Genomic DNA, 12980 nt, shown 5'->3' with positions numbered 1-12980 from the left:
GGTTCAGCAGAGTGTCGTGCTATATGTCTGACGTCCACAATATGATGTTGCATGCTGACATCTCAGAGTGTGGAATGGTGTGGGGCAAGTCCTGCTGACAGCCCAGCCTCAGCCTCTGGAGCCCAACTGTCTGTGGGGACCCCTGTATAGAACAAGAGGTCAGTGGCTTCTGCCATGTTCTGAACTAGAAGCCCCGTTTGTGGTGAAGGTCAATGTGCTTGAGAAGCAAGCTTTGGTTTCATGGCTGGGCCTTCCAGTGGTACATGTTTGACCATAGCAGATCCTGTTCCGATACACCTTTGGATAGAACTGGCAGGCGGGGGCTGAGACCCACAAGCACAGAGGCCTGACTGAAGGAAGGCACCCCAACCTGGGGTGACTTGTTGGGTAAATTTTAGGTGGGACTCAGAGCACCATCGGAGAAGGCAATGGCACCCCACTCCAGTACTCTTGCCTGGAAAATCCCATGGAGGCAGGAGCCTGGTAGACTGCAGTCCATGGGGTCGCTAAGAATCAGACACGACTGAGCGACTTCACTTTCACTCTTCACTTTCATGCATTGGAGAAGGCAGTGGCAACCCACTCCAGTGTTCTTGCCTGGAGAATCCCAGGGACAGGGGAGCCTGGTGGACTGCTGTCTATGAGGTTGCACAGAGTCAGACACGACTGAAGCGACTTGGCAGCAGCAGCAGTAGCAGAGCACCATGGGCTCCCAGCTGTGATACTGCTATCACCACAGCCTTCATGTTCCCTTCACAACACCTTGGGAGGGTCCAGACACAAATTTCTGGAGCTTACTCCATGCCATCACTCAATGGGAACATTTGATGTGATTCCTGCTGATCTTCATTTCACAATTTCAGAGACAAGAGAAAGGCCTCTACTGCAGGTATTTATTTGGCCTATGGTTTTTCCAGTGGTCATGTATGGATGTGAGAGTTGGACTGTGAAGAAAGCTGAGCACCGAAGAATTGATGCTTTTGAACTGTGGTGTTGGAGAAGACTCTTGAGAGTCCCTTGGACTGCAAGGAGATTCAACCAGTCCATCCTAAAGGAGATCAGTCCTGGGTCTTCTTTGGAAGGAGTGATACTAACTCTGAAACTTCAATACTTTGGCCACCTGATGCGAAGAGTTGGCTCACGGGAAAAGACTCTGATGCTGGGAGGGATTAAGGGCAGGAGGAGAAGGGGACGACAGAGGATGAGATGGCTGGATGGCATCACCGACTCGATGGGCATGAGTTTGAGTTAACTCTGGGAGTTGATGATGAACAGGGAGGCCTGGCGTGCTGCAATTCATGGGGTTGCAAAGAGTCAGACATGACTGAGCGACTGAATTGAACTGAACTGAACTGATGGAACCAAGGCAGGGGATGGGAACCTCAACATTTTTACTTTCATTTCTTCAAAGGGAAACTCAGGTGCCTCCTTAAATTTTAAAAAATAAATGCATTAAAGGTATAACTGCGTAATTAGACCATAGGAGATATTCCTCCAGATAGGGGGTGGGGGTGGGGTGGGAACAGGCAGGTAGACATTGTCTTTGGATAGAAACGAGAAGATAGGAAGTCTTGTGCAGTGTCACCATAAGCACCTCCAGCTGCATTAGTACCATTGGAATAATACCTTTGATATGGTAGTGACTGTGAAACAAACAAAACTCTCCTAATTATAACTCTCACAATATGTCTTAATATCGTAACCAAAACTTTAGAGGGAGCCTCGAACCCACCTCTGTGAGGTGAATAAAATGTTTGGTGCTGTGAGGAGAATGGCCAGACAGTGACCACCACAGCATTTATTTTAATGCTTCTGCTTGCTGACTGGTTTTGTTACCTGCTGGAGAGCATGCACTTTTACGTGCTGCCTGCTGGCTTGTGCTTTGAGCTTTGTTGCTTTGTGCTGTATTTACTGAGCCCTCCAAGTTTCTCTAATAGATTTAACTGATCTTAGTTGAAAAGTGTTCATAATTGGCATTTAGGGACAGTAATGTGGAATTGGAGACCTCCTTCAAATGGCTGTAGTTAGTGTGCCTTGGCTGGGAACTGTGGTTATCAGAGTGAATCATGTCTTGATTCTGTCAAGGAAGTGTGTAGTTTCCTCGGTTCTGTCTTATCACAACGAAAATTTGAAGTTATGGACCAGCTCTCGGATGGACCACTGTTATAGCTCTGTGTTACAGCTCAGTTTTATTTAGAAAACAAAGGAAAATACATCCTTGAGGTGTGAGAGCATGACAACCCAAAAGGTGAAAAGGGAGAGAGACAAAACAGAGAGAGACAGAGAGAGAGAGAGAGAGTGAGTGAGATAGAGACCTTGGACCTTTGGTTCCTCCTTTTACATGTTTTTTTTTTTCCCTCCCCCTGGCCTGCCCTATGTAAATTGGGCTAGCCAGGAGTACTGTTTGTTCTACCTGAGGTCCTCACTCTGGTCCTCGGACCTTCCTTTATTCTATTTTGTAGGCTTTTCTCTTCCCCGTCTTTAAGCCACCACCATTCTGGACTCCCTTTTCCTATTCTAACTACCTAATGTTCCCTGTCCACCAAGAGATGGAAGGCCCAATTCTTTGGGAATAGGGATTTTGAGGTTTTTCTGGCTACTTCCTGCTTAACTGGGAAGGCGAAGGGCATTGGGCCTCCCCCCCCTTGCTAGTATCAGGCCCCGGAGTCCTTATAGCAGTGTCCATATAAGGGGGAGTGATATTTTCTGTGGTCAGCCATAGTTTAATATATCATTGTTGAACTGGCAGTTTATGTTGTAGCTTGTTGACCTGGGCAGAGACAAAAGAGGTTAGACAATTGATAATACATGGAACAGTCATAAGCAGCATCAATATGGTGCTGGCAGGGACTAGTAGGGGCATTAGCCAACTCCAAATTCCCATCGCCAGGATGGCTCAAGTCCCTCCTTGTTCAGGGATCAGAAGATCTATCTCCTGTCTGTTTTGGAGTACAACTGCTGCCAAGCTCTTTAGAGCTGTCCTGAGAAATCTTATCCCTGGGAACTGGATTTTGGGGGTATTCATTAGAATGGCACTCACTTGTAGTTCTGAATAGGTATCCGAGATCTCCCAGGGGCTTACAAGTGTATTGAGTGTCCTCTTCTGTTTTTTTCCATGTCTTGACACATGTGTAGTGAATCCAGGAGTCATGTCCTGGTACCTTGACTGCTGTGGGGGTAGAAAGTATTACAAGGTAGGGGACCCTCCATGTGGGCTGGAGCTGAGCCTTTGGGGGCCCATCTTTCCAGATTTTAATTAGGACTTGAGTCCATGGAGGATATAGTGGTAACTCCTTAGAATCTTTTAGGTCTTGGTTGACTCCTCACAAGCATATATCCTATTGGAATTGCCCAATGGCCATGGTATAAGACCAGAGGGTCTGAGCCTCTAGATCTAGGAAGAGGTAATTGACATAAACAAAAGGTTTCCCATATAGCATCTCATAAGGACTAAGACCAACCTGTTCCTTAGGGTCAATATTGCTGTGGAGAAGAGCTATTGGAAAAGCTTCCTTCCATCCCAGGGAGGTCTCCTGGGTTATCTTTTATATCACTGATTTTAAGAATTGGTTGGCTCTTTTTACTTTCCCTGAAGACTGAGGCTTACAGGCACAATGGGATAATAAATAATGTCCAATGCTTTAGAGACCCCTTGGGTGACCTTAGAAGTAAATGATGTCCCACTGTCATCTTGTAATGACCAGGGCAGATGAAATCTCAAAATAATTTCATGAAGCAGTTTTTTTTTTTTTTTTTTTTTTTTTTTTACCACCTCCTCAGCCTTCTCAGTTCGGGTGGGAAAGCCTTCAATCCATCCTGTGAATGTATCTATCATGACTAATAGGTATTTATACCCTTGAGAAACTGACATCTGGGTGAAGTCCATCTGCCAGTCCTCTCCTGGATAGGCACCACGTCATTGGACAGGCTGGGCCTGTCAGGCTGGGCCTGATCCTCTGTTCTGGGGTTGTCAAGCTCCTTGGGGGTTGTTTAATTGGTGAGTGGGACAAGAGGAGACCACTTGCCTTATAGTCCTTTGGAGGCCTGTTCCTCTGAAGGACTTTCTAGCAATCTTTGGAGGGCCTTTTCCCCTAAAGAAGTGGTGTCATGTAAGGAGTTAACCAACTTCCATTGGAGGTTCTCAGGCAGAAAAAGGAGTCCCTCATTTTGGAACCATCTTATATAATCTTCCTGAAAGCCCTCACTCTTAGTGTTAAGAGTCTCACACTCAGTATATGAAGGAGTTTCTGGCAAATTAGTCTGTGGAACTAAGGTGGCAACCCCTATTAGGTCATTGTTCTGTAATGCTGCTCTCAGCTGCTTGGTTTCTTCATGCCATTGCTGTGCTCCCTTTTTGGTGTCCCTTACAGTGAGAGGCTGAAACCTCAGTGGGCAGATGGATTGCCTCCAAGAGTTTAAGGATTTGATCACCATGTTTGTTTGGGGACCCTGGGGTGGTCAAGTGGCCTCTTTCTTTCCAAATAACAGCACATGCATGTAGAAGAGCATACTTGAAGTCAGTGTAAATGGCTGCTCTTTTTCCTTTTCCCAGCTCTAAAGCTTGAGTCAAGGCTATGAACTCAGCTAATTGGACTGAAGTACATGGTGGCAAAGGTTTAGCTTCTATGGTCTCAAAATTGGAGATGACTGCATATCTGACTTTTCTTTTTCCATCCAAGACAAAGCTACTTCCATCAGTGTACCAGATTTCCTCAGGATTGATCAGAGGATCTTCCAACAGTCCCTCTCAGCGTTTTGTCCAGTGGTCCAAGGTTTCTAGGCAAGAGTGAAAGGAGAGAGAGCCCTCAGGGGTAGGCAGGAGCATGGCAGGTTTAAGAACCTCACAAGAGGATATAGCGAGGCTTGGATTTTCCATCAGCATTACTTAATATCTGAGAATTTTTTGATCAGACATACATAAATGGCCTCTCCTGTTTAGGAGTTGTTTTACTTGGTGGCTGGTAAAAATAGTGTGTCCCCAAAAGAGAGTTTTAAAGCATCTTCTATAGGGATTGCAATAGCTGCAAAATTTCAAAGGCAGGGAGAGATTTCTTTCCATTAAGGGAGGAGGACAGTCAGGGACCACTAGAAACTGATGGGAAAATATTTGTCCATCCTGGCAACAAAGTACTAAGGTGAATCTTTTAGTAATTGTTGTTCCTGTAACACCCCAAATGATACGGGTTTGGGAGAAGTCTCCGGAGTAAGAGGTCAGGACAGAGTAGGTAACCCCTATGTCAACCAAGAAATTCTTGGACCTACCTGCCACATCTGGTTGCATCCTTGGCTCCAGCCCCGTAATGGTTATCTGTGACAGGTGAACCATTGTGAGGGAAGGCTTGGTGCTTGACCTTGAAGCTCTTAAGTCCCAAGGGCAGAGTGCTGCCCAATGTCCCAGTTGATGGCATTGATAGCAAGCCATTTTAGGAGACTTATCATGGTTTGGGCACTCTTTGGCCCAAAGCCCCGCCTGTCTACAGATTAGGCATAGGCCTTATGCCTTGTCCTTCAAGGACTTGGGGTTTGCCATAGGGCTTCCCTGGAGGGCAGCCAGCATCTGGGCATGACTTATCTCTTTATTTTTCTCCCTTTCCTGGGCCTTGGCCTCTCTTTCCTGTTCTCTGTTATAAAAGGTGTGTGGACCATTTCATCTAAAGAGGCCAGCAGGGTCCTGCCGCTGTAGCTGTTGTACCTTTATTCTGATTTCTGATGCATATTGGGACAGGAATTTGTCCTTTAAAATCACCTGTCCCTCATAAGAGTCTAAGTCCAGATTGGTAAACTTTTAGAGGGCTTTTTTAACTTTTCCAGAAAGGCAATGTGGTTCTCATTGGGCTCCTGAGTTATTGCTGAGACCCGGACAAAGCTGCTTACTCTTTGCTGAGCTGCTTTCAGTCCCGTGTTCACACAGATCAGAAAATGATCCCTTTCTCATATGTGCTCAGGGTCATTATAGCTCCAGTTAGGATCTGAGGAGGGGACTGCAGTTTCCGCTACTGGATATTTATCGCTTGACATGTGAATCCTCATCACATATGTTTGAGCTCCGTTTAAGACACTAGGATGCTCAGGGTCAAATAGAGTTTGACTAAATATGACCATAATGTCCTTCCATGTCAAGTCAAAGGCCAAAGTAATGTGTTGGAATGTATCTATATAATTGCCTGGGTCATCTGTATAGCTTCCCAGGTCTTGTTTGATCTGTCTTAGTTTTAGGAGGGAGAAGGGCTTATGGACCTGGGTTGGTTTGAATTCTCCTCCATTTTCAACTTGGCTTTTGTGGAGGGGATGCTTCTGGATATGGGGGCAGATTTGGATACAAGGAAGGAGCACCAGGCAACTTGGGAGCTGCGTGAGGTGGCTTTTATGAGGGGGACGGCGGGTGGTGGGGGTGGGGTTTCTCTTTGTTGTCTGTGCTTCACGCCATTTGCCTACTAGGCTGACTTTTAGGGCATGCAACTGTCCCATACGGAAGACAGAGTTCCTTCATATCTGTTAGTCGGAAGAAAATTTGGACATAGGGGATCTCTGTACATATCCCTTGTCTTTTGCCGAATAAGTCTTGCTGCAGGATGGTGTTGTATTTAAACTCCCATCTTCAGGGCAGTGTTCCTCGTCCCCCAGAGAATATCTTGCCCAGTCAGTGGCACAGAAGAATTTTTAGCAACTTCTCCTTAGAGTTAGATGATTGAACAGCTTCCAGTTATCAAGGATGCATCTCAAGGGCATCTGCTGGGAAGTGGATTGGTTATTTCCCATCTGAAAGACAGTCACAACAGGGAGTAAAAGAAAAAGACTAAAAAAAATAAAACTAATAGGCCTCCTTCAGTTTTCATGGGTGGACTTCCTTAGGGGTGAGGCTTTTTTAGACTTATCCTACCCAATACTGTTGCAACCTAAGAGCTAGGCGTCCCTGGTTCAGGGTGCAGATCCCCAGGCAAGCTGAGGTGTGACAGCTTCCTGGAGATTGAATCCCAAGGCAGGTTGAGGCAGGTCGGCCTCCTGAGAATTGGGTCCCTGGGCAAGTCGAGGCGTGACGACCTCCTGGGACCCCTGGACTGGCGGATCCCCAAGCAGGTTGAGGCGTGACAATCTTTTGAGGACCAGATTCCTAGGCAGGTCGAGGCAGGATTGACCTCCTGGGACTGCCAGGCTGGAGTTGGGCGTCCCCAAGGTCTTCAGTGTGACCAGTGCTGGGTAGGATTAAGGGGCTGTAATTTTAACTCGTTGGCAATTTGTTCACTGCAGATGGAAATAAATATCATAATGTAAAGCAATCCAAGCCTGTGCCCTGAGACTTGGAACCTGGTGAAAAACAGCCAGGCCTTATCCTCTTACTGCTCTAAGGGACTTAAGTCACTGATTTCCTCCCCTAGCCCTCCATAAGAGCAGCTCAGGGTGTTTCCAATGGTAAACACTTCATTGTCATAGATTCACTTTAGGTAATAATAGAAATAGTGACAAAGGAGTGGATTATCTGGCCCTGTTAGGGGCATTAAGTATATCTTAATAAGAGGGGTAGAGCAATGTTGCCCACAAGGGGGCAGGGTCCTAGTTGTAGGAGTGAGTAATTGGCTTAAGAATAAATTCGTAAGAGGCAACAGACAAGATGTTCCATAAAAGTGGAGTAGAGATTGGATCTGGGGGTATGTTTGTAACTTTAGGAGAAGGATGGTAAGGGTTTCAGCCCAAAATGCCTGCAGGGTTAACTCCCAAAGTGGCAAACATTATCCCTGGAAGCCCAATTGCCTTTGAAGGGATGCCAACAGATAGACTTCTAGCAGGCATTGTGTGCCTGTCTCCCACCCTAGCAGGTTCACTGAGAGATGCTGATGTTGGAGGAAACATGGAAGATGAAGGCCTGAATATCTAGAGGGGTTGGATATTATATAGTACTTCCCTCAGTATTTTCTGGAGTCTGAGACTGAGTCAAGTGAGCTTTCTGCTGACTTCATTTTTTGCTGTCCTGGTTTCCAGCGTGCTGGGCTTCTTGTCACTTCCCCTGTGCTGGGTTTCTTCGTGTTCAGCTTCTACCATTGGAGATTTTGCCGAGTTGGCCTTCTGCTGTGCTTGGTCTCTTCCTTGTGGGGGCTGCACTGAGGTAGTTTCAGCCAGGTTAAATCCAAGTTACGGCACCATAGATGTTGGGGGAGTGTGTAATTTCCCTGGTTCTGTCTCGTCACAACAAAAATTTGAAGTGACAGAGCAGCTCTCGGATGGACTAGTGTTACAGCTCCATGTTACAGCTCAGATTTATTTAGGAAGGAAAATACATCCTCAAGGCATGAGGGCGTGATGACCCAAAAGACATGAAGAGGAGAGAGAGAGAGAGAAAGAGAGACAGAGAGAGACAGAGACCTTGGCCCTTTGGCTTCTCTTTTTATATGTTTTTCCTCCTCCCCCTGGGCCTGCCCTATGTAAATTGGGCTAGCCAGGAGTGCTGTTTGTCCTACCCGAGGTCCTCACTCTGGTCCTCGGGTCTTCCTTTATTCTATTTTTGCAGGCGTTTCTTTTCTTTGTCTTTTAGCCACCACCATTCTGGACTCCCTTTTCCTATTCTAACTACCTAATAGTTCTAACGTAAGTCATAACTGACACTAGCTCAAAGCAGTGACTCTTACCTGTGACCATGACTGTGTATCTCAGCCTGGCACTCACTGCCATCCTATTGAGTGCTTAAGGGAGAGACTGATATTCTGTGCAATGTGTAGGCCAATCAGTGGTTTCCCAGGTGGAGGAAGAGTAGTCATTATGTAACATGTAAAAATGCCTTTGCTTGTATTGCAAAAATATCCTTATACTCCAAGATATAGAGGTAAAAAAACAAAACAAAACAAAACAAAAAAACACATTTCCCCTAGTGACACAGTTAAGGGAAGGAGATATTAAAACCTGATCTCAGTTGAGGATTCTTAATCCCAATAAAGTTATTATTGCTGTGGGAGAGGCCTCTAACCCTGGAAGACTGGTCTGCAACTCTCTGGAGGAAGAAACTTGTAAGTATGTACAGAATGTAGAGGATTCCTTCAAAATATACACAGTAACAACCAAGAAAAACAAAAAACTGAAGCAGAGGTCTATGGTGTTTTACTAGAAATCTAAAGTTTAATACAAAAAACAAACAAACCTGAAACATGTAGGTGAGAGTGCCAATTAAATTTTATGACTCTGCAACATAGGTTCTAAGTTAAGCTTAGTGAAAGTGAAATCACTCAGTTGTGTCCCACTCTTTGCAATCCCATGGACTGAGCTGGCTAAGCTCCTCTGTCTGTGGGATTCTCCAGACAAGAATATTGGAGTGGGTTGCCTTTCCTTTCTCCAAGGGATCTTCCTGACCTAGGGATTGAAACCAGGTCTCCAGCATTGCAGGCAGATTCTTTTAAGTTAAGCTAACAGTTGCTCAAATGCACCAATTGGAAACATTTCAATTATCTGGGGATCCCACTGAACTTAATAAGCAAGGTATCCCTTTACTCTTGGAGAAGCTGTAAAATATAAAATAGAAGAAAAGAAAAGAAAGGTAAGCTTCCACCTAACTATCAGAACTATTACCTGCTTAATTTCCCATGGTGAGAGTACCCATTACCCTGAAACACCCCAGATTGGGCATGGACTCCCTGAATCAACTAGTATTATCAATAAATTAAAATTAAATGAAGTCTTTGGTACTAACGATCATACTTTTAACCTTACATTACAGAATGTTTCTACATTTTGGGCTTCAGAAACAGATTATTGAGTAATGTACTTCTTTTTGCTCCACCTCTTTCATTCCATTTTCACAGACAAACTCAAGATGACAAAAAAAAGAGCAGGCCATGAATGGGAGGGCCAAGGTAGATGAAGTGTGAAAGGGTCGTGTCTTTAGTGCCTTGAGTCATCTTTCAATATCATGATTTCAGCCTTAGAGGACCTCATCCTTTCTCTTTTCATATTACAGTTGTCCCTCAATATCTGGAGGGGATTGTTTACAGGACCCCTTGTGGATGATAAAATCCACAGATTCTTGAGTCCCTTGTTTCAAATGGCATAGCATCTGCATATTTGAAATCATCTCTAGATTACTTATAATACCTAATACACTGTAAATGTTGTGTAAATATTTGTAGATACAATGTAAATGCTGTGCAAATAGTTGAAGGCACATGGCAAATTCAAGTTTTGCCTTTGGGAACTCTCTGGATTTTTATTGTTTTTTTTTTTTTTTTCTTTTGAAACTGTGGTTGATTGAGTACATAGATGTGAAATCCCCCACTGACGATAATTTGAAGAAGTCTGGATTTGGATGATGCTTGGCTTCAACGATTAATGCAAAGAAATGGAGGAAGACAACAGAATGGGAAAGATTAGAGATCTCTTCAAGAAAATTAGAGATATCAAGGGATCATTTCATGCAAAAATGGGCTCAATAAAGGACAGAAATGGTATGGACCTAACAGAAGCAGAAGATATTAAGAAGAGGTGGCAAGCATACACAGAGGAACTGTAGAAAAAAGATCTTCATGACCTGGATAGTCACAATGGTGTGATCACTAATCTAGAACCAGACATCCTGGAATGTGAAGTCAAGCGGACCTTAGAAAGCATCACTGTGAACAAAGCTAGTGGAAGTCATGGAATTCCAGTTGAGTTATTTCAAATCCTGAAAGATGATGCTGTGAAAGTGCTGCACTCAATATGCCAGCAAATTTGGAAAACTCAGCAGTGGTCACAGGACTGGAAAAGGTAAGTGTTCATTCCAATCCCAAAGAAAAGCAATGCCAAAGAATACTCAAACTACTGCACAACTGCACTCATCTCACATGCTAGTAAAGTAATGTTCAAAATTCTCCAAGCCAGGCTTCAGCAATACATGAACCATGAATTTCCTGATGTTCAAGCTGGTTTTAGAAAAGGCAGAGGAACCAGAGATCAAATTGCCAACATCTGCTGGATCATGGAAAAAGCAAGAGAGTTCCAGAAAACATCTATTTCTGCTTGATTGACTATGCCAAAGCCTTTGACTGTGTGGATCACAATAAACGGTGGAAAATTCTGAGAGAGATGGGAATACCAGACCACCTGACCTGCCTCTTGAGAAAGCTGTATGCAGGTCAGGAAGCAACAGTTAGAACTGGACATGGAAAAACAGACTGGTTCCAAATAGGAAAAGGAATATGTCAAGGCTGTAAATTGTCACCCTGCTTATTTAACTTCTATGCAGAGTACATCATGAGAAATGCTGGACTGGAAGAAACACAAGCTAGAATCAAGATTGCCGGGAGAAATATCAATAACCTCAGATATGCAGATGACACCACCCTTATGGCAGAAAGTGAAGAGGAACTAAAAAGCCTCTTGATGAAAGTGAAAGAGGAGAGTGAAAAAGTTGGCTTAAAGCTCAATATTTAGAAAACGAAGCTCATGGCATCTGGTCCCATCAGTTCATGGGAAATACATGGGGAAACAGTTGAAACAGTGTCAGACTTTATTTTTGGGGGGCTCCAAAATCACTGCAGATGGTGACTGCAGCCATGAAATTAAAAGACACTAACTCCTTGGAAGAAAAAGTTATGACCAACCTAGATAGCATATTCAAAAGCAGAGACATTACTTTGCCGACAAAGGTCCGACTAGTCAAGGCTATGGTTTTTCCAGTAGTAATGTAAGGATGTGAGAGTTGGACTGTGAAGAAGGCTGAGCACTGAAGAATTGATGCTTTTGAACTGTGGTGTTGGAGAAGACTCTTGAGAGTCCCTTGGACTGCAAGGAGATCCAATCAGTCCATTCTAAAGGAGATCAGCCCTGGGATTTCTTTGGAAGGACTGATGTTAAAGCTGAAACTCCAGTACTTTGGCCACCTCATGTGAAGAGTTGACTCATTGGAAAAGGCTCCGATACTGGGAGGGATTGGAGGCAGGAGGAGAAGGGGACGGCAGAGGATTGGATGGTTGGATAGCATCACCGACTCTATGGACACGAGTCTGAGTGAACTCCTGGAGTCGGTGATGGACAGGGAGGCATTGCATGCTGCAATTCATGGGGTCGCAAAGAGTCAGACAAGACTGAGAAACTGAAATGACTGAACTAACTGTATTTGGTGAGAATATTTGAGGTGTCTGGAGGGATCTGATGTAGATAAGAAAGGGGGAAGGTGAGAATTTCTAGGAATATCAGGGAAATAAAAGATTCCTTGTTTAAATTTATCTTTACAAAGATTAATTCCTTAATGAGAGGCCTGAGGCTATTCTAATTGTCTACTAGGACAAAGAGCAGGTTATAGCATTTGGCGAAGGTTTTTTTTGTTGTTGTTCAGCTGTCCTGTCTGTGATCCAGCTCTTTTTATCCTCAACCATTTGAGACTTGGCTTGATGAATTTACAGTGACAAAGACTTACTTAAAAAAAAAAAAATACAGTTCTAAAAACAAGATCTGAGAATTAAGATACTAAATTTTCCTTCCCAAGTCACTGTTTTGATGCAATAAGTAGTAGAGCAAACTTTAAAGCATGGTTTTAGTTTTACAAATGACGTTTGTAAAAAAAAAATGTTAATATTGTTTTGTGTTCTTTATAGAACACATGGATATGGTCTGATTGTCAGTTACTCAAAGATATTTAATTAATGTCTATTGCATTTCTATTCTAGCAAAAGAAAAAGAAAAAAGAGAGAGAGTAGGTAAGGTTAGAGGAAGAAGAATATTTAGGAAAACAAAAAAATACAAGGTAAGGACCATGATGTATAGTCTCAAAACACTTTTAAGCTCTCTCTGTTTCTCCAGAGAGGCTGGATATACACAAATTGTAGCTTAGGTACTTTTCTCACAATCATATTTTAATAAAATTGGTGATTCATTATGTCTTTGGCATAAGTCTGTGAACATATTAAAAGACAGACACTATTGATTTCTTCTGTTCTTCATCCCCATTTTGTGCTGCTAAATGATGATATCTGTCAAGATTTGATAAAATAAGTGTTTAGTTAATATGAGCTAATGAGGAA

The sequence above is a fragment of the Ovis aries genome, chromosome 1 (genome assembly GCF_016772045.2).
Source record: "Ovis aries strain OAR_USU_Benz2616 breed Rambouillet chromosome 1, ARS-UI_Ramb_v3.0, whole genome shotgun sequence".
NCBI lineage: Eukaryota > Metazoa > Chordata > Mammalia > Artiodactyla > Bovidae > Ovis > Ovis aries.
This window is presented reverse-complemented; position numbering follows the sequence as displayed.